Source organism: Argiope bruennichi, chromosome X1 (assembly GCF_947563725.1).
Source record: "Argiope bruennichi chromosome X1, qqArgBrue1.1, whole genome shotgun sequence".
NCBI classification, from domain to species: Eukaryota; Metazoa; Arthropoda; class Arachnida; order Araneae; family Araneidae; genus Argiope; species Argiope bruennichi.
The window spans coordinates 31,773,660-31,795,494 of record NC_079162.1 but is presented as its reverse complement, the minus strand read 5'-3'; the positions used below and the strand labels follow the sequence as shown (position 1 = coordinate 31,795,494).

Sequence of the window (21,835 nt, the reverse complement as noted above, 5' to 3'; positions counted from 1 at the left end):
CATTTCGTTATTTAATCTGTAAATGACACTGTACCGTATCATTGTTTGTTAATTGCAGCTGTGAAGTTCAGACGATTTTGTAATTATATTGTATTTGATCCGGAAGTAACCGGTTTCAACCAATATTTTTATTTTTACCCCAATGTTATAGAAATGGATGCTTCATTGTTTGATGTATTTGTATAAATTTACAAGGTATCAAATTAGCTTTATTTGTGAATACAATTCCATTTAATGAATAAATTTAGATGCATATGCAAAGTGATCGGTAAAGTCCTTTCAGGCACTTTAAATTCAAAACGGATTCTCTTATAGCTAGTGAATTAACGTATACATATAGTAAAATGACTTTGCTGAATTCATTGAGACAGGTTACAGCGCCCCCAACGACGAAATTTGGAAATTACAAAAAATAAACGGCATCGGCCAAAAAATCCCAGTTTGAAAAATGTACAATTATGCCATAGTAAAAACACAGAAAAAAAATTCATGGAATTATCTGTAAAATACGGCGGAGATATTTGCGATTAAAATTTTGAACTTTCCATGACTTGAAGAAAGGTTCATCTTAAAACTGAAAAATGTATCCTCAGATTTCCCCTCCCCCGAGTACGTTTTTTAGATTTTTTTTTAATTGTAATTTTTGTTTCCTCCGTTGCTTACATTTTACTTCGTCGTTGGTAAACTCAGAAATAAATGTATGATAATAACGGATAAGGCATTTTTCATTTTTATAATGAAATAAATAAATTAGTATCGAAATAACGAAACGAATAATTTAATAACGAAATGATAAGCGTAGCTATCATCTCCTTACTCTCAGTTTCAATTACTTTTAAAAAATTCAAGAATGACACTATAAAATGGGAAGATGATCATAATATAAGTGGCTTGCTTTCGGCATATCATCATTTTTGAATTCGAAATGCTGCAAAACAAGTCACATTATTCCTTCTTCGATAACAAAATGGGAAGAAAGGACATTAGAAACTAAAATATATCAAACCATTTATAACACGAGGATGCGATTTGGTTTTTATTATATGAGCATCATTTATTCCACAATAAGATATTTTGATTGACCATCACAAACACTTAGATTTTTGATATTTTAGAAATGGTCTTTATTTTTTAAAAATAATGTGATAAATTTCATAGTCTAATGAAAATAATGTGGGACATAAGCCACATTCGCCGTACCATTTCCATTTCATAATCGATTTCATAGTATTAATTAGCTATCATTGTTTAAAGAGCCCTTTCTTAGTCCTAATTATTCGAAATTTGTCTAATTCCCCCCCTATAAAACTATTCTAGTAAATGATTTGTTTTATGGTGATGTATTGATTACTGATATCGGCGTCCTGGCCTATTGGTAGCGCGTCTTCTCCGTGATCTGAGGGTTGTTCTTTACCCTGTGTTCTATCTGTGAGGTGTGTGAAAAGGGGAACCCTGTAAAAAGGGGTTGCGCAAGCGAGTGTGTGAGTGTCATCTTCATATGAGCTAGAAGTCAGACTTCTGCCCTCGGGTGCTCAAGGGCCTTTACCCACAGAAGCTACTGCATAAGTAACAACATTGATTACTGATGCAATGAAAAAATACTAATATTACTAATAATTTTAATAGTACTTAATAGTAATAGTAATTTAAATAATAGAATATACATACATTATATATGTATGTATATTCTGAAAATCTCCAATAGAGAAAACTTTGCGAAATTTTGTCCAAATTCAATGCCACGAGAATATTCCTCAATCACATATAAGGAACCTCTGAGATATAAATTTCCTTTTAAAAGTTTTTTTACCGTTTAATACTCCGCAAGTAAATTTCAGAATTTTTACATCAGCGAAATGACGATTTACAACCAAAGGAAGTAAATCTTCCTTAGCTTTCTGATATACTCCCGATGAAGATGTCATCCTCCCACAGGAAAATTGCGAGGTCGGGACCACCTCGACTACTGAGATTTTATTACTCTCGATTTTTTTTTTTTTTTTAACTCTCGACCGGGACTGGGAAAAAAGAAACGCAAAGGGATATTACCACACCCTCCGACTTTCGAATTCTAAGAACCGGACCGGAATGAAACAAAGAGAATTTGCCACCCATAAAGAACTTGGAACTGCAAATTTCAATCCACTATGAAGCAAGAATAAACAGAAAAGAAAACCTTACTAACAATAAACTTTAATTATTTTGTTATTCCTATTTATTTATTTATTTCTCTCACTTTTTTTTCAAAAATTTCATTAAGCATCCATAAATATAACAAAAAAATAATTATTTTGTTATTTATTTATTGCTTTTTTTATTAAATTTCATTAAGCGATATAAACATAACAAATTTATTGTTCCTGTATTTATTTTTTCCCCCGCATTTCTTCTATACATAGTATCATTACATTAGAAGTATGGTATTTTGCAGCGTGTGAAACAAAAGCTAAGAGATGGTTATAAGCTTCCAGCCCACGCTCTCCCAAAATAATTTTCCTTTGGTGGGCATTCGTATATACCGACATAATATAGCTCGCTTCCTTCATTATAATATAATGGGATGTAAACCGAGTTTGCACTTTGGGAGCCTTACTTTCGACCAAGTGAGTCCTAATTGATATAGAGCCAATTTTCTATGTGGTCTTGATCACAAGACCACAGAGCAAATTAAATTTATCTTGATCATTACGTTTTAGAGTTATTTTGTTCATGTCCACACGAATATATTGAACAGTAGATAATCAATTCGTTGACAATATTACAAAATTCCGATTGTAAAATAGCATACAATTTTATCCATGTATTACTTTTCTCATACACTCTTGCAGATCGATTTTCCGTGGGCGAATTTCGTAAAAAATGTGCGAGAAATCTACACATTTGGTGAAAAGGCCACTTACAAATTCTATCCGTATATCTCAGTTTTTTTTGTGTGTGTATGTCTGTTCACAGGCCAGCAAATATAGTTTGTTTGTTTTTAAATGCGTTTCCCTTACTTAAGAAAACCCTGAACTTGGAATTTTATCAAAATCATGAGATAGAACAATAACTTCTCTTTGTATAATTCATTTACGAGAAAGTAAAAACTAAGCTTATTGTGAAATCTTTTACTGTATCTTATTTTGACTGAGTGTGTTATTAAATATATTACATACCATATATAGTTTTTTATTAATATGTTTTTATTTTAAAACCTCACTTAGAAGTGAAGAAAGATGTATCTCTTCGGTAGATAAATTCTTAGGACCGATAATCCATGAGATCTTCTTATGTGGTTAAATGAGGTTTTTTTTATTAATATAATTTTTTATTAATATATTTTTTGTAATGCAGGAAGCTCTGATTCAGCAATAAACTTCTTTTCCGACTAGCGCAATATTGGATTTCCAGCTAGGCAGCAACCTAGGGCCGCAAGGTGATCGATTAAAAACTGTTATTAGTTTATTTTCCGAATAAATAAATCTGCACAAATTACAAATTCTATGAATTATAAAATAGTAGGTTAAAATTAACACTTTGTGAAATATAAATGGTCAGGTTATTGTTTGTTCTTTAAGTTCACTTAATTATTACAATAATTATAAATACCAGTGTCTATTTGAATATAATAAAAAATATTTTAGTAAAAAGTTTTAAAAACTCAGAAAATTTTATGAAGTAGAAAAATTTCTTATATTTAATTTATTTGATAAAATTAAACAGAGATTGGAAAGAAATGAATCAAACAATTTCCCTATGTTTTACTTTGCATTACGTTGTAACAATATGAAAAATATTCCTTGTAATAAACAATTTTCTATCGATAACTTTGTTTCTAATAGTATCAAAATGAAAATGTATCACAAGCAGATTATTCGCGGATAAATGCGTATTTTGAAAGGAACAAGTTTAGTGAGAAAAGTGATAGTTTGTTATTTGGAAAAAGGGATTAAATAAGCTAACGTAAAATCCGGGATTAGGACAGCCACATAAGAAGATCTCATGGATTATCGGTCCTAAGAATTTATCTACCGAAGAGATACATCTTTCTTCACTTCTAAGTGAGGTTTTAACAAAAGCGTCTTTTCGTTTCGCCAGTTGACTATAATCCTAAAGATTCCAGACTTAATCCTGGGGATTCCTAAGACATATCAAACTTAAAATTTCTGAAACATCCGTTATTGCCGCCACGGTTTTTTATTATTATTATTTTATTTTATGGAGGCTGTCAGTACCAGTGACAAAATAATATTTAGCAATGTGTTTAGTACAAATAATAATTTTCGTTTAATATAGATTTTCTTTTAACGGTTCAATTACAATAACGAAATTCTTGTATTTGATTAATTATCTTGTATGGTCACATTGTTAACTCTTAGCCTTTTTTCTCAAGAGATGTATAGATAAAACCGAATTGATGATTTGTTTATTTAAAATACTGAATTGGTATAGACTGCTACAAGCAAGCATCAAATACAAGATAATAATTTAATAGTATCTGACACAACCATTCCTGGCATATGTATTTCTTTTTAAAATGATTCGGTATCGCCTCAGTTATATGAAGCACTATGGTTATTATATTTACTCACATTACTTTTGCATGTGTATGATTATGACTTTATAATCATAGTGTCTCTGTGGGGTGTCTCTGTGTGAAGATTATTTAATGGCAAAAGAATAGTGATAGTGTCATGATGTTATGGGTGCTAATAAAATTTATATTAGCTAACAATTGTTTTTGATAGGTCTTGTTTCGTATTCTTTTGTGTATGTATTCTAGTTTGACAGCGTCATTGTATTCGTTTACATTACTTGTATTATTCTGAGTTGTGATAGCATTTACTTGAATCAACGATGGATTCGCTCATTAATCTTTAGATATTGTGAAAGAATTATAATGTTTTGGATAACGCTATATAAACCAGATATAATTTTATCCTAATTTACTCCTATCCTAAAAGACTGGTGACTAACTCAGATGAAATGGGGTTTTGTTTATATTATTCGTAATCAGTCCTTATCCAAGCTATCGCGGAAGTGTTTAGGATGGTTATTTGCCAATTCTTATTTCATTCACTCTTGTTGTTGTTGTTGTTGTATGAGTTTTTTAGATTGTTGATTGTTTTGATCCCAACGACACATGATTTGGACATTTATCGTTATTCTTGCTTCACCAACAATATCTAGGGTTAACGAGAATTCCTTCCTTATGAAGACTGGAATTTCTGAAGGTTTAGTATTATGCACACATATATTTTTGTTATTTGATGTATATCGTGTGTTAATATTTAGTGTGCAAATTTGAGCATCGTCATATTTTTGCATAAATTTTCTTAATAGCAGTATTTTCTATAACATATTAACAAACTATTTAGTTTTTGAAATGGCATTGCGTCAGGTTATGGTTTATAAGTCTAATATATTCATTTTGTCTGCCAGAATAAAGAGAATCAACGAGGTGACGTATTGTTAGCGGAATTCGTAATCAACCTTTTTTTTTTTTCTTTTTTCTCCAAAACGATAAGAAAAAGAGTAAATTGGTTTTTTTACGAGTCTTTGCTACAATCTCTTATGCTGGTATATAATTTTTCTGTACGATTTATTCTGATTTATATTTGTTTTGATCCCAGTAATACATACAATTTCTGGACATACAGACTGCATCATCAGAATGTTTAAAAATTTTCCAAAAATTTCTTTTTGATGAAGTATAAAGTTTATTAAAAATATGTCTGATTATTAAAAATTATTTTAATTACCACAGCTTAGCGTATGTTTGAATATATTTTTGCTATTTCATTCATGTAGTTTAGTGCATACTTCTCACCATGGTTTAAGACAATAATATTGTTTGAATCGGTGATTATAATTGGCAAATGACAGCTTTGGCAACGTTTACTCACTCAAGATGAATTTAGTAATCTTCTAGCTATTTGAAAGGATATTTCAGGTCGAATATTACAATGTAAACTAAACGTAATCATTTTATCTCTCACAGAAAGAAGAGAAGCGATAAGTTGGTATTTTGATTACCGTATTCGTAATCACTCCTTATAATCTCAGTCAACACGGAAATGTGTAGGATGCTTATTTATCAGTTTTTACTACATTTACAAGTGCTAGAGTAAAGTTTTTCTGTACGAATATTTTCGATGGAATTCTGTTTTGATTCCAGCAATGTATCGGTTGTGGATCTCTCGCCATTCGAGCCACACCGCCAGTATTTTCAATTTGGCGAGAATTTATTTCTTATGAAACCTTAAATTTTCAGGTTTCCTGCTTTATTAAGTGAGAATATCATTGATCGAAATAGTTTCCTTCCTTTAGTTATATTTTTTGTTATTTCAATCATGAAATGTAATGCATTTTGTTCGTCGTGGTTTTTTGATTCGGATATGCGTTATATTTGGTATATATCAATATTAGCATTTCTTAATCAGAACAGATTAATTATCATGGTTAATCATGTCATTTTTCAAAAATGGCTTAATCGCATTGTATAGAATACTACTTTTTAAACCAATCCCGATCAATTTACCATTCGGAATGAAAAGAGAAGCAGTATGGTGGAATTATGTTTATAATATTCCTAATTACTCTTTATAATCAATGACTGCATGAAAGTGTATAGGGTGCTTGCTTTTTTGCCATTCCTTGACACCATATTGCTGTCAAGCTTTTTCTGTACGAGTATTATTCAATGGATGTTTGTTTTGATTCCGCCAAAATCGTGTCTCTCTCGCCATCTAAGCTTCCCAACTGTATTGAATCTTGGCTAGAAATGGGTGTCTGGCGAGAAATCGAGTGGCGTTGGCAACCCTTCTCGACAGAGCGTTGTGCTGCTGTGAAATACAGTGTCAGCGGGAGGAGTGTGTAGCGGAGCTCGACATGGATATTTGGAACGCGTGTGTATGTGTGCTGCAGCGATCGAAGGCACTACGCCGGACTAGCGAATCTGTCTTGTTGGCGAGGTTTGCTGCCTTCGCCCTTCTGAAGTGCTTGTGTTCCGCTGTGATCATAGGAAATGTACACAATCTCTAAGTTTTTATGGATTAATATTCTCTGTTATTGCATTGGTAAGTTTCCTGTGGTGTGTCCTTAAGAGGATGCCGTGTATTGATTTATGGTGTTGTGTTTTTAAAGGAAACAACTATTTTTTTAAATTTCAATTCTTACAATATTGTTTGATTGAAAATTGATTTTTTGTCGTGTTTGAGAAATGTTTTTGATGGTATGAATGTGATGTGACTGTATGCTTATTTTTCTCCTTTGAACGGTATTTGGAAATAATTTTCATCTTTTGGCTTGAGTTTTGTGAGTGTTGTTGGAACTAAGCTTGGAAGAAGTGTATAGCGAATTGAGTGAGTGAAGCTTGCTAACGGAACATGTACGGGTTGTATACAATAATTCAGTTTTTAAGTAAATAATATCTTGGTAAAAATATCTGTGAAGGCAAGATTATTTTCCTTGTTTTTTCTCTAAAGAAAAAGTTGATACTTCAGTTTTGAAATAGAGTTTTTTTTTAAAAAAATTGTTCCAGTAGTCTGAAATTCTGAAAATAATTTATCAATGATTCTTTCTTTGAAAATAAATTATCAATGCGTTTATCACTTTCTTTTTTTGTTATATTTGGATAAATATCAGTTAGTTGATTTCAGATTTTCCAGTATTGATAAATAACATTTCTGTGATTTAAAAAAAAATCATTTTTAACTGCTCTTTAGTGAAATTATTTACTTTCAGTTATAAAAAAATATTTATTGCCTTATTTAAAAAAAAAAAATGCTTTGTCAGATTTACTAGATATTTGTTTTAGTAAATATTAAACTGAAAAGTAAACATGTATTTCTGTAAAATTGTTATGTTATGAATTGTTGAGGTTGATTTGACTCAAATATTTGTTTTCATCATTTGCCTGCGAAAATGTTTTAATGTAGTGCAAATAATTTCCGATGTTATCTTAAACCATTAATATCTCAGTTGATTCATTCATTTATTTACCAAATTGGGTTTACTATTATAGGAATTATTGACAGTCTACAGTGGACTTGTATATAATTTCGAGATATTGTTTCCTTCTTTGAAATAAATTATATTAAACTCTTAAATTTTTATATCAGATAATCAGATGGTTGTTCTAGTTCACACATAAAATAATATCGTGTTTTTATGAAATTAACATTAAATTTATTTTTTGAGAATCTTTAATATAATAGAATAACATATAAAAGTTAATTAGTGTGCTAGGTTTTAATATTTGGAATGTCAGGAAATGAAGCTTTATGAATTGAATCTAATAAAGGTATACATTTTAGAATTTTATATTTTAGCATCCTTTCAGTGGGTAAAAGAATATTCTTAAATATAAATATATTAGTTAATTTAAGTCAGACATATGTGTTTTTTCTTTGAATAGATTTTTAATGTTTAAATATTTGACGCTTTGTTTCATAAAATAATAATAATAATAATAAACGCAAGCCAGCAATTTTCCTTCAAGTCTTTTTTTAATTCCTTCTTGTATTTGTTAACTAAAATAGGAATTAATATTTTAAAGGCCCAAAAATACAAGCACATAATTTAAATTAGCAATTTCATCCATATGTTAAAACTCGCTTTTAACATATGGATTGCATTAAGCATTTAGTAATTTCACTTTATGGCCATGTTTTCAGTTGATTTCATAATTTGACAACTTTAAAACTAAAATATATTAGCATATGTCAAAAAAAACCGGTATTAATTATATATAATATATTCTTTGAAATTTTATTTCCATAAAAACATTGTCTTTACAGCTTCATATAATCCGCAGCTGTATGTATATTTATTTCAGTTTGAATATTAATTAGGTTGCATGTTTTTCTTTTTATTGAATATTAATATATTTTCGGTGACAGTTGAGCTGACATCTCATAAAATAAACATCGATTTACATACGTGCGTTCAAACTGGTGTGAACTCTAGTTTTATTTACTTTTTTTTTTATTACAGATAAATATTAAACAGGAAACAGCTGATGACTATTTTTTAATCATAAAAATAAGCAATATTTTTTTTTTGACAACGATTAGAAATCGGTATTTATTTCAAAGTCTGTTGCTATAAAGCTGTTTTGTTATTATAAAGGAATGTTTGAAATGTCTGTAAGTGATGTTAGAAACAATTCCTGGACCTGGAAGAGAGGTATGTTTTTTTTTCCTTGCCACACCCCTACTTTGCGGAGCCCCTATTCCCGTGGGTGGGAGCTTAAGTCCCACTGGCGGTGCTGACATTTTATGAATGATTCAATCCATGTAAGTAAATTTTTCTAATAGACTTCGATTGGTTAAAGATAACCATTTCTTTGCTATATCGAAAATTAATTGAAATGGCTATTTCTGAAAATGAAATTTTTTGAAATAGCCATGTTGATATTTAACAGTATTTGACATTTTGGCATTTTGCTCCATGTCTATGTAAGTGTGAAATGTCTATTTTATTTCCATTTAAAAATCCATCCACCATTTCAAAAAATGAATTATTATGTATATTAGCGAGAGTATATGAATCGGCCGTTTTATCGAATGCTTAAGCAAAATATGAAATTTCCGGGATTCCTCCCCCTCCTTTTTTTACATATTTTTCTTAATCATTCTATAGATAATAATTTTCACACATTGCCAGTAACATTCGTATATACATTTTTTGATAACATTTTGTCTATGCTTTTTTAATGCTCAGCCATATGGAGCTAGTTAAGAGATCCATTTTTTGTTAAATTTTTTTTTCTTACGGTTTTTAATTGTGTGACATAAAAATTTTTCGTTCTTGTTTTTTTTATTATTATTATACATAAGGAATGCTTTTAATAGCATTTATTTTTATTTTTGATTCGGTTAGTTTTCTTTTAGTGAATTTTTAATTTGTTTGCAGAATTTATATTAATTTAATTATTTTTGAAAGTAAATATAAAAAATAAATAAACCTGTGGAAATGAAAATAAATATACTATAATTTTCTGTTGGCAGTTAATATTTATTTTGTGGAAAAGTTTTGTTGGGCTTTTATTTTCTTTAAATGAACTACTAAGAAAGTTATATTTTCCATTTTCGTTGGGCCATCATAAAACAAATTTCTAATGATGATTATTTACACAATTCTACTTAGTAAAGATTTTTATCATTTCTTTGTGTATTTTTTAATGTTCAAATCGACTTATATTTTCAATTTGCTGCATCACTTATTTTATGCTAAATCTTTCGTTGGGAATATATTTTTATGAAGTTTATTTAATATGTTTATATCTGACAAAAATCGTATTTAAAATTTTTTTTAATTAATGAATTTTTTTATAATTTAGTGTATATGTTTAAATGCTGAAACTCGTTATTTGTTGAAGTAGTTTCCATATTAAATACATATAATTCGCAAAATTGCCTTCAAAATTATCTAACCAAGATATATCCTTCCGAAATGGAATCATGTTATCAAAATTACAGTAATTATATTAACTATAGTATGGTTTATTATTTATAAATAATATGAAATAATTATTTTATGTATATAGAGAATTATATTTTAATGCGATTCTTTGTTGTAACAAAGAGAAATCAAAATCAAACGCTTTTTCATGGGGGAAAAAAACAAACAAAAAAAAAAAAACATACTAACATGTTGAACTTAAAATATATGAATAAGATAAGATATTTTTTAAAGAAGTTATAACAGGGTTTTATTTTGTGTATAAGATGTATTGTTAAATTTTATTACTTAAAATTAAACATATAGAGGTCACTGTCGCACTATCCCATCTTTAACTTCTCAGATTAAAATTCCTTTATTCCAAATAAAATTCAGTTTCAACTTACATTTAAAATAATAAAATATTCATTTTATTTCATCCATTTTCTTATTTAATGTAATATTTTTCATAATTTTGGACTAACAATATATATACTAGAATTTACACAAGTACAAAATAGATCTGCTCCAATAGTTTTATTTAAGAATAAACTTCTGACACTTTATGATTTATTAATATAATTAATCTTGAGGATGAGCTGGCAAGACTAATGATGTGTGTGTGTGTGTTTATAAATATATTTGCAATTTGTCACTGATTTTTTGGCAGTGAAATTGTGATCTTATATATATATATATATTTTTTCTAGTAATAGCTTACCAATTTGAAGCAGTAACAGCTGTAGTAGGCGTAAATATTTCATTCATATTACGGATGTCATTGAATCTTTGATAGATGGATTTTCTTGACCAAGAGTGGGTGAGAAAATATATAAGGAGTAATTTACTTCACTGAATATTTCTTGCGTTGTAATATTATATCATGCTAGTGAAAAAGAGAGATATTTTTTTTTTAAAAAATTAAGTAATGTGAATTCTTTTCTTTTACAGATTTTGGATATTTTTCAAAGTTTACTATCTGTAAATATATAAACGTACAGAGATTGTAGTTATATTTGCTGTATTCATGTAACGACAGCTCATATTCTTGTTTTGATGATGTTAAATGGATAAAAATTGATAAAGTGGATTGATGATGAAAAGTTACTTCACATTATTATTGCACTGAGACGGAATTTTAACTAACAAAAGCTTGTTTTTATTATCACACTTTCTATTTTTGACAAACTTCATTTTAATGAAGATAAAATTTAGCTATGGATTTTTAACTCGCTAGATAGGCTACATTTTTCAAATTGTATACTCTAGTGTGATCTTGATTATGATAATCTTTTCTAATATTTTTAGAACCTAATTATTAGTGAATCGATTATTTTAATTAAATTTTGATTCTGTAATATAATAGTGAATTATAAATTTAAGACAGAGTAACTAATTTGTAAAATATCTGCATTTTAATACACTAATAAAGGAATGTTTTTAAAAGCTATTTTTGTTAAACTTATTTGTTATTAGCATTTCTGGAAATTTTTAAAGATGTTATTTCATGAGTGCAATATCATCCAAAAAATAAATCGATGGCATAATTCATAAAGTTCCACACTTGAAATTTTAAATTTTTGGACACTGACATTTGGAAATTAATTTAGTTCTGAAATATCCTTTGCATCTCTCTTTTTTTCAAATTCATAATCTGTATAAACTAGTTTGGATTGTTACTGCTTGAGTCATTCTGAATATATCTAACAACAAACATATTGTTGATTTTTAAGATTTTTTTTTTTAAATCCTATCAATGTTTTGGAATTTGCTGAGATTTTTTGTTTTTAACACTATATTACATGTAACGGTTATTCGATTCCATCCCCCCCCCTAATACTTCATCAAATAATGGAATATATAACGAGATTCGAACATAAAAATTGAATTTTTTTTTTAATATGATAACTCACTTCCTGTATGAGCAGATATAATGACATTATTATTGCATAAGTTTGGGAACTAAAAGAAAATCATTATCTTTAAAAAAGATTACGGAAGTGAAAATGTTGTGTTTCAAATATTGTTTATCAATTTTAAGAATTATTGGAAGGGATAAATTTGATATAAATTCTAATTTTAACTAAATTCCACGTTTGAATGAATCGGGATTGCCCGAGAACTCGCTAACAAATTTTTTATAGCAATAAAATATTGTCGATAGTTTAGATTAAATACTGGTGCTGTGATAATGAATTACTTAATTTGTCCTACTTTCTGCTTATGTTTCAAACACGCATGTATAATAGGAATGTGGTCTTTAAGTAATTTTTTAATTATATCTTTTATATTAATATTGTGTCATGGAATAGATGTCTAATATAAATAGATAAAACAAGAAAAATTTATGTCGGTATAGACTGGAACCTGTTTTAAATATTGTAAGTTGTATGCTACAACTAAGAAGAAGTTCTAAAAAGGATCCTTTTAAGAAAGGTTCGTTTATTATTACGATTGCTTAACTGTTGTAAACGACCCCCCCCCCCTTGGCGCTACTTATATTATCTTTCGTATTCTTACAGGATGAATATATTATGAAAAAGACTTTCATTGTGTTTTTATTCTTTTCCCCCTAAATATATGCTTTGTAGTTGCCTGCTTCTAACTTTAGATAACTTCATGACATACAAGTATGTCTCTATGAGAGATTGAAAAGTAAGTATACAAATTACGAAATAAAATATTTTCCTGCACATGAAAGGATAATGTTATAAGAAATGTTAATCAAAAATACATTTTTGTTTCTTCCTCCCCTCCCCTGCCCGTTTCTAAAGCAATAAGTGTTGAGGAAATTTACGACTTATAAACCTGCAATTTTTGTTTTATATAAAATACTTAAAAAGTTTATCATTTATTAATCGAAGGAAATAGATGTTAATAGACATTTTTTCCAGATGTTGCTTTTTGATGAAAAAAAATGACAGTACTGAATTAGTTTTTTTTTTTTAAAAATCCCTCTATGCAGGGCCCGGAACAAAAACTTCTTTGCCCCCCCCCCTCTGCTTCATTACTTCAGTAATGAAGAATGTTCATTAAAGAGGGAAACGTAAAATAAATTTTATATTTCTGATGTGGGGGCCCGTATGCGCCAGCCTTAGTCAGACCGTGCTTCTATGTTGTACACGATGAATATTAGATATATTATTGGTATCCATGAAGGTATTAGGAGTTATTTTATGATTTTGAATTATTTCAAAATTTATTCTTTAAATTTTTCTAACATACACAGAAGAAAGTAAAAACAAAAGCTTTACAAAACTAAGATAGTTTAAATAACTATTTTCTTATACCCCCCCCCTTCAAAAAATATTAAATACAATGACAATCCTTTTGATAAAATTAAAGTTTATTTTAAGTTGCTTAAAATTCTTTTATGATAATCCTTGTTTTAATGAATCAAAATATACATTTTAATTTCACCTTGTTTATTGAATTGCAGTTGAATGCATATTTTTGTAATCGTTGAAAATTTCTAAAATTCGAGACTAATACTTTACGCATATGCGTTTTGTTCTTAAACATATTTTAATTAACTGCTGTTACACATATTACTTTTTTGAAATATGCAATCGTATAAGCATTCATGGAGATGTCTTTAAAAATTGTTGTTATGTAAAGAACTTTTCATGACCTGGTACAAACTTTTTTGAATTTAAAGAATGAAACTGTTAGAAAAAAAATATGACTGTAGTTTCATAATTTATTGTTTAAGTTAAAATTTACTTGAAAACTCATCAATTATTATAAAAACGTGTCATAAAAATGTGGTATGTACAGTTCGCATTCCATAAAATTATTTACCAACTAGAATAATTATGCTATTAATCTTATGCAAATATTTATGTTTAGCTACCAAATTATTGAAAGTAATTGCTTCTCTTTAGATTAATGAGTTCATTTACCGTCAGATTATTGTTTCTTTTTTCATTTTGATAATGATATAATCATCCTAATTAGGTGACAAAGATTTTGATTTTCGGCGAAGAAAACAAAATATAGATTGCGCTAGTTAACTTGATGATTCACTTTTGGAATTCCCTTTTTTTTTTTTTTCTTCTTCGTTTTTCTTTTTTTTTTTTAAAGCAAGATTGCTTTACTGCCTCTTCTCGTCATTTTGAATGTTTCCGATAATTAATTTTTCATTAATATAAATTTTCACATAAAAGTAACGCTGGTGATTTTGATTTCATAACTTATTTTCAGGATTTAATTCAAATGTGGAAAATAAAAATGTCGATCGATTCATCTATAAAAATATACTGTTTAACCTGAAATAATTAATATGGATTTTTTTTTTTTTTTTTTTTTGTAAGATTGTTAAGATCGGTTTCTGTCTCTTTTCGTCATTTTGACTGTTTCCGGAAATTAATTTTTCATTAATATAAATTTTCACATAAAAGTAACACTGGTGTTTTTGATTACATAATTTATTTTCAGGATTTAATTTAAATGTGGAAAACAAAAACGTCTATCGATTCAACTATAAAAATATACTGTTTAGCCTGAAAAATTTATATCGAATTTAAATGAAATTTATTGTATCAGAAATAGGTTGGTTTATAGCCCTTGGTTGTTTTGCATGCATTAAAAGCTTCCCGATCTAATGTATTCTGAATTAAACACCTCTTTAACATATCCCTTAACCATAAGAAATATGAGCATTATTATCAGTCTGAGTGTGTAATTTGACTTACATGCTGGTCGTTTAACTGCTTGGTGCGTCATTTCGTTGGTTATCTCTTGAAGAAGCGAAGGATAGAGGTCAATAAAATTATTTGCTGATAATGAATCTTGAAACTGCTTCAACTCGTATAATGTCAGTTTTTGTATCATTTTATTTCTCAACTGAGTGCCATTATTCAAAGTTGATACAAGCCTCTCCTAGAACAAAATATCTAAGTGATAATGCATCTTAAAATAATTTTACTACATAGAGTGTGAGTTGTTTGTATCATTCTGGAAACAATACTGTTATCTTTATTATTATAGGTTTCCTTCACCATTATCGTGAGCCATTTATTCTAAAGAAGTAAGCTGAGTATTAAGTCTTTTTAAACTAGATTGTATTTACAGAGTTGTGCTTCTTTGCCTCTGCAATTGTTCAATGTTTTGTTTGTTGACTAGTGACTTAGCTAAGAAATAAAATTGAATTGTTTTTAATTTAATAAGATAAAATATGAAGCACAAAATGATATATAATGATGCCTCTCTTACCTAAAACAATTTCCGTGTCCTTAGAGCATCGATTTGAACCATACACGTTTCAACATTATGGATTAAATTGTTTGTTATTAAAGCATAAATAGAAAATTATTTTTAATGATACTTCTCTTACTTTAACAATCTCTTGTTTTTAAGTATCAACTTGTACCATACAAACCACCTTCAGTATTTTCATCTTTTTCTTTTTTCCCTTCTTTTTTTTAACATGAATTATTTTGTTTATATTTTGAGTTAACAAATAGTGTTTAGAATAGAAACATTTTAATTTTTGACTCACGCCGCATATATTTGGAAAAAATAAAACATATTTTTGTAAATTTTCTTAATTAAATGTTTAAAAAATGCGTTATTAATGACAAAAAATTTCTCATCGATGCTGCTATCATTTGAATATTTTTTTTTTTTTGTTGTTGTTGTTGTTTCAAATTATTTTTTAAGTTTAGCTCATAATTGTTGCTATCATTCTTTTGCGTTTTCTCGCAAAAGCGTAAACTTATTTGAGAAGATGGTGAGTCAAAAAGTCGAATTTCATTGCATTTATAACAAGAGAAGATACATTTTTTACATGGCAAAATATTACAATACTAAATTTTTTATAGAAACAGAATTCGGTTCATTTAGCTGTTGTCTTTTTATATGTTTTATTTGCTATGCACTCTTTTAATATGTTAAGCTTTTAACTGCCATCTACAGTGCGCAGTAAATGGATTTTCCATTAAATAAAGATTTCATGCGATTCAAGTTTCAATTTTGATCTTCCTAAGATCATTTAAGTTGAAATCGTTGTTTTTTTGTGTATTAAAAAATCATTTTGCTCGATATATCTGGGGAAAAAATAACAAACAGTTAAATTTACTGTGAAATTTAAATCTGGAAATTCCTTATTTTTTTTACAAATGAAGTAGTGTGCGTTTAAAGCTTTCTGTTAGCATTAAATAAAATTTTTGAAATTGTTTTCAATGATATCCATTTGAAATTGTTATAATATGTGTGCAAATTTCTATCTGTATTTTTTTTTTTATTTATTTACGTTTTAAATTGGTGATCGATTAATTAGTTTTAATATAAAAGAATATTTGCTTTCATATTTGTAAAGAGGAAATTTTTAATCTATTTTACCTTCACTTCCTAATGTGGCAAAAATGCATTTATGCTAGAAATTTTGTACATTTATGTACTCTCGTTGGAATTGACAATATATTGTTTTAGTATTTTCAGAATGCCTTTATCAGTTAATCGATTATTTCAGATGACTAGTTAATTCGTACTTGTTGCGCCACCTGTTGTGAATTTGAAAAAATTCAAGATTCTTTTAATCCTCCGGTATAACGAAGTGGTATGAAATTACCATTTTAGTTGCAGTTTTCAATATTTTTGATAATTGGTGGTATTCCATAAATTTGCATTCAACTATGACAAAATAATTTGAAATATAAAAATCAGAATGGAGTCATTTATTTAATTCAGAATTTATTAATATTTCAATCAGCTCTTATTTTTTCAGAATAGAAACTTAATTCGTGAAATTTTGGATCAAAAAATATGTGGTCCTTTAATTATTATTTTTATCAGTTATGAAAGTAAATTCATTTAATATTTTCTCGCTACTTTCTGATATGTTTAAAATGGAATGAATTTATATAATGTCACAATCACAGGACAAAAGTAGCTGAGCATATTGTTTGGCATTTAACTGCAAGTTATCTGACCCGATGCCGTGACATTATATTATTTTTCTACCTCCTAAGATACTCAAACCTATCTTTTCCTACTTCAAGCTATTGAATCTCAAAACTTAATTGGCGCAACGTGTTTGAAATACGTAATTTTTGCATTAATTGGTTTTAGTTTTGCTGAAAAACAAATTTTCTAGCTAAAAAGGGCTGATTTTTAAAAATTTATTATTGCTGAAGGGGCGATGCTGTTGTCTACATATATACCAACTAATATAAGTTCTGCTGAGATCATGGTGGGAAAAAACTCCGTTATACCGACAGTTTACTATGTGAAAGTGTCACTTCCGTTACATTCAACTGAAGTATATTTTGATATACAAAAACAGAATTGTTTGCTGATATTTATTTAAAAAGAATATATTCAGTTTAATGAATCATTTTTTTAGATGGCTCATTTGTGTATTATTTTACACATGAAAGCATAATAAATATATTTGCTAGATTTTTTGTATTTAGACTAACTTTTAGACCGAACTGAATATACTCCTGCGCAAATATAGGGAAGTAGAAAGACGTGAATTACTAATAACATTTTGAAGTAGTTACCACCATAACACAATTCTTATTATATCATTTATACCATGACAATCTCGACCTTCCATTTACTTAAGTTTGTGGCCACTCAAGTTGACAGAACATTGAAGTCGAGGATGGACCGAATTGCAGGTGAGTGGCGTTGTATGTGTTTCCACGCTTTAAAGTATATAGAAAGATATCCATGAGATTAAAAAATAAATAAATAAAAATTAATTTTTAAATTGGAATTTCTTATTCTAACGTTTAAAACTGAAGTTTATTTAAGTTAACATTTAAGGACAAATGAATCACTATTTAATTGGATGTGCTGGAGTTTCACTTGAAATCAACTTCGATTGTTGCTGCGTTTAATCATTATGTTGGTTAGAGGCCTGCAAGGTAAGTCTGTTGTATTTTGAAAGAATCTTATTTTATATTGGGTAGATCGCTGAAAGGTAAGTCTGTTGTATTTTGAAAAAATCGTATTTATACTGGATAGATCGCTGCAAAGTAGGCCTGTTGTATTTTGTAAGAGTCGTACAATAATGCCTTTTTCGACATAATTTTAAACTCAACTAAATATAAAATATATCCTTATTTAAATTATTTATAAAACTACTCTTTTTCTACGTTTCAAAACTTGACATTCCAAAAATACACATTATAAGGTAGGCAAACTTTTCTGCTTTCATCTTTATTTTCATATATTGTTAACCGTTTTAGAACGTATTAAATGTTAAAACCATTATTTATGTTTTATCCGAAGTATTTTCTAAAAAAAGAGCCATTTCGGATATAAAATTCAATATATTTACGATTGCGATTTATGAGGATCTGTTATTTTTATTTATTGGAAATTTTCACGCTTCTGGCTATTGCTTTCTCTTCGATTGTACCCTCTCCAGTGTTTAGAGAGCTTAAACCTTTAGATATATCTATCCTATTCAGCTGTTTTCAGATAAATTTTGCATGTTATTGTGCAAAATATAAAATATCGATATTTCAGTTCTAACGTGCCGAAGCTGTTTTGAGATGCTGTTTCGGAAAGCTACATTCGGAACGGCACAGCGCCAGAGCTACGGTGAGGGCGTTGTAGGCGGTTAATATCGATTCCGTTTCGCAGTTAGCTGGAATTTTCTATTCTAAAACACAGCTAGGAAAGTTCATTCGTGGGTGTTCATTTTCATTTCCATTATTGGAAATGCAAAATAAATGAATGTGTATTTTTCTTATAGTTTGTGTGTCTTTGTGGTTTTATTTTTATCTTTACAAGTCTTATAATTTTATTAGGATTTAGATTTTCAGTTATAAATAATTGATCGATATTTCTACAGATAATTGAATATAATTAGTAATTGTGCATTTTGTTGATAACATTTTTGAAATATTAGATTTTCAACGCTGATTTCTTTTCTTTTTTTCTTTTTTTTTTCCTTCAGAAATGTTTTATACATACATTTGTTTGACTTACGCGTATATAGGTCTTTTATTATTTTTTTATTCATTTTTTTGTCTCGCAACATAAGTTATCTTTGAATCCACTTCAAAAATAATATATTTGTGGAAATTAAGTATTAATTTCTGCTTCTTGTAATATGTAGTATATTTATTTTAGGTATTAGTTTTTTTCAGTCTTCCATTATTTTTACATTTATTGATACAAAAAACTTTATTGCTGAAGGGGGGGGAGAAATTAATAAACGTTTTAAACTATCTTGAATTATAATCCCCCCCCCCTTTATGTTTTGGATTTACGCCTCAAACCATGCTTAGGAATTATGTTACATCGCTAGATACAACAGAACGCCAAGAGCTGCACTGCTTTGGATGCGAGTGATAGATTTATTCGGGTTTCGGCGAAACATTTTTCGTTCTAATTAAATTCACCATGAAAATGTCAGTGCTGTTGAGTAATAATTGTTCCACTCAAATTCAAAATAAAAGAAACGCTTAAATAACAAAAATTTCTTATTGCACTCTTTGTCAAATATAAAAAACTCATTTTGTTGCACTTAATATTATATTTCATTATAATGCCTCAATGTAAATTATGTTCATTTCTTGAATTTTTTTCCCAAAAAATGTCAGGTTTTATTTGGAATTACTGTTGTAAGGGATTATATTGTAGGATTTTCTTTCTCGCTCTTTTTTTTTAATTAATATCTGTGAATCATTATTTTAGCATCAAGATTCCACTAACTCACAATACAGAGGCAAGTTTTATTAGTTTAAAAATGCGAAATATTAACGACCAGAATATCAGTAACGTCCTACAGTGCTGTATGAGCTGTATTAAATTATTTTTATCGTGATTAAGCGCTATTTTTCTCATAAAACTTTAATTACAATATGTAATTTTAGGGTATTACTAAATTCTTTTTCCCAGCATCTCTTCTAATTCGTGCTTAAAGTTGCATTTGTCAAAAAAAAAATGAAACTTCCTATTTTTAGTCTCTCTCCCCTCCCCACCCCCGCATCAGCTGAGTTTCTTTTTTAAACAGGTGGCCACATCTGTTATCTTCACATAATCAGGAAACTCCCTCGTCCTCGTTCCTCTCATCACGTGACCCCTCCCGTTATTGATGACCGCTGTGACCTTGAGCGAAAAGATGCCGCCACATCCATTGACATCGGCCAAATGGGGAACTCCTTTTACACCTCCTCTCTCCTACTCTCCTTTTTTCTCTGGATCTCTTTTGTTTATCATTTCTTCCGTGATTCTCCCCTTTTTTATTTTTACTTCTTTTTTTTTTTTTTTTGCTCTCCTCTCTTCTCCTCGTGCTCTTTTTCTTACCTTTTCCCCCGTGGTGAAAGTTTTCATTTTATTATTATTATTTTCTCTTTCGCCGGTCGTTTATTTTAGAATTTTTTTTTCCTTGTATGTGTGTGCTTCTTTATTACTTTTAAAATGAAGGTCACTTTTACTCTTATTATGTCAGGCTGTGTTTACATTGTCAATCCCGTGTTCTGTCTATTGGATACGTGTTCTATTGAATATTTTATTTGTTTTCTTTTTTTCTGTTTGCATTTGAACTAATCGAAACTTACTAAAATATGCAGGATATTTCGATATAAAAAGCGTTTTTTTTAAAAAAACATGTTGGTCGAATGGTGAATTTTTCTATTTTTTTCTTACTATATGTGGATTAAAGCAAGGGCCTTAAAATGAAATTGATGGGGAGCTCACGTGTTTGTTTTTCTTTGCGATAAACAGGTTATTGATTTAATTTCCGATTTTTGATAAATTTCAGCATTTATTCTGAAACTGAAGACCTCCTTTTACAGTAATTCTGCATGGCGCTTCGCTTATAATATACAATTAAATACACTATTTATATTTTAGACCTGTATAAAATAATTTTAAATAATGTAATAACTCACTTGTGAAATAATTGCATAATCGAATTTTTAACTTTAAAGAAAAAGAAAATTAATGCATAATTTTAATTAAACTCGCATTGTTTTAAATTAATTTGAATTAAACTTTAAGCTCATAATCTGTTTTAAAATCATTTTTGTTAAATTTCTTGCCTCTATTGATTTTCCATTCATGCATTTCCAGTTGAAAAAAAAATAATGAAGTGTAATGTTAAAAATAAATTAACTTTTAAAAATTGGATCCTCCCAAATCAGCGCTCTAATATATAAATTCTTAAATAATAATTAATTAGTATAAGCAATTGAATCCCATCATAAAACCAGTATTATAAGTTTTATATAATCCCTTTTATTTTTTTTATCCCTCTCCTAGCCTTCTTTGAGGGATAATTGTAATGGACAGAAAATGGTTAAATGGTTAAACTTGTAAGTTTAGGAACGATTTCTGTCTGTCATAAAATATCATTTCCTCTAACTTTCCATTATTAGTTGCCATTGAAAATCTGGTGATTTTCGATGTTAGCGGATGGTAGTAACATTTTCATCAGGCAAATTTA

The 21,835-nt window shown here is 28.5% G+C and overlaps 1 protein-coding gene across 4 annotated transcripts in view; it reads left to right on the top strand.

Moving 5' to 3' along the window:
- The window catches only part of LOC129959491 (AT-rich interactive domain-containing protein 1A-like), a 155,593-nt gene that overhangs the window by 98,993 nt on the left and 34,765 nt on the right, over nucleotides 1–21,835 (top strand). The window contains exon 1 of one of the 4 annotated variants that reach the window (XM_056072343.1): nucleotides 6,820–7,058. The exons of the other annotated variants lie outside the window; for them this stretch is intronic. The gene's annotated coding sequence lies outside the window, so the exon portion shown is untranslated. Of the gene's footprint in view, nucleotides 1–6,819; nucleotides 7,059–21,835 lie in introns of those variants that run through there. 4 annotated transcript variants of the gene reach the window in all.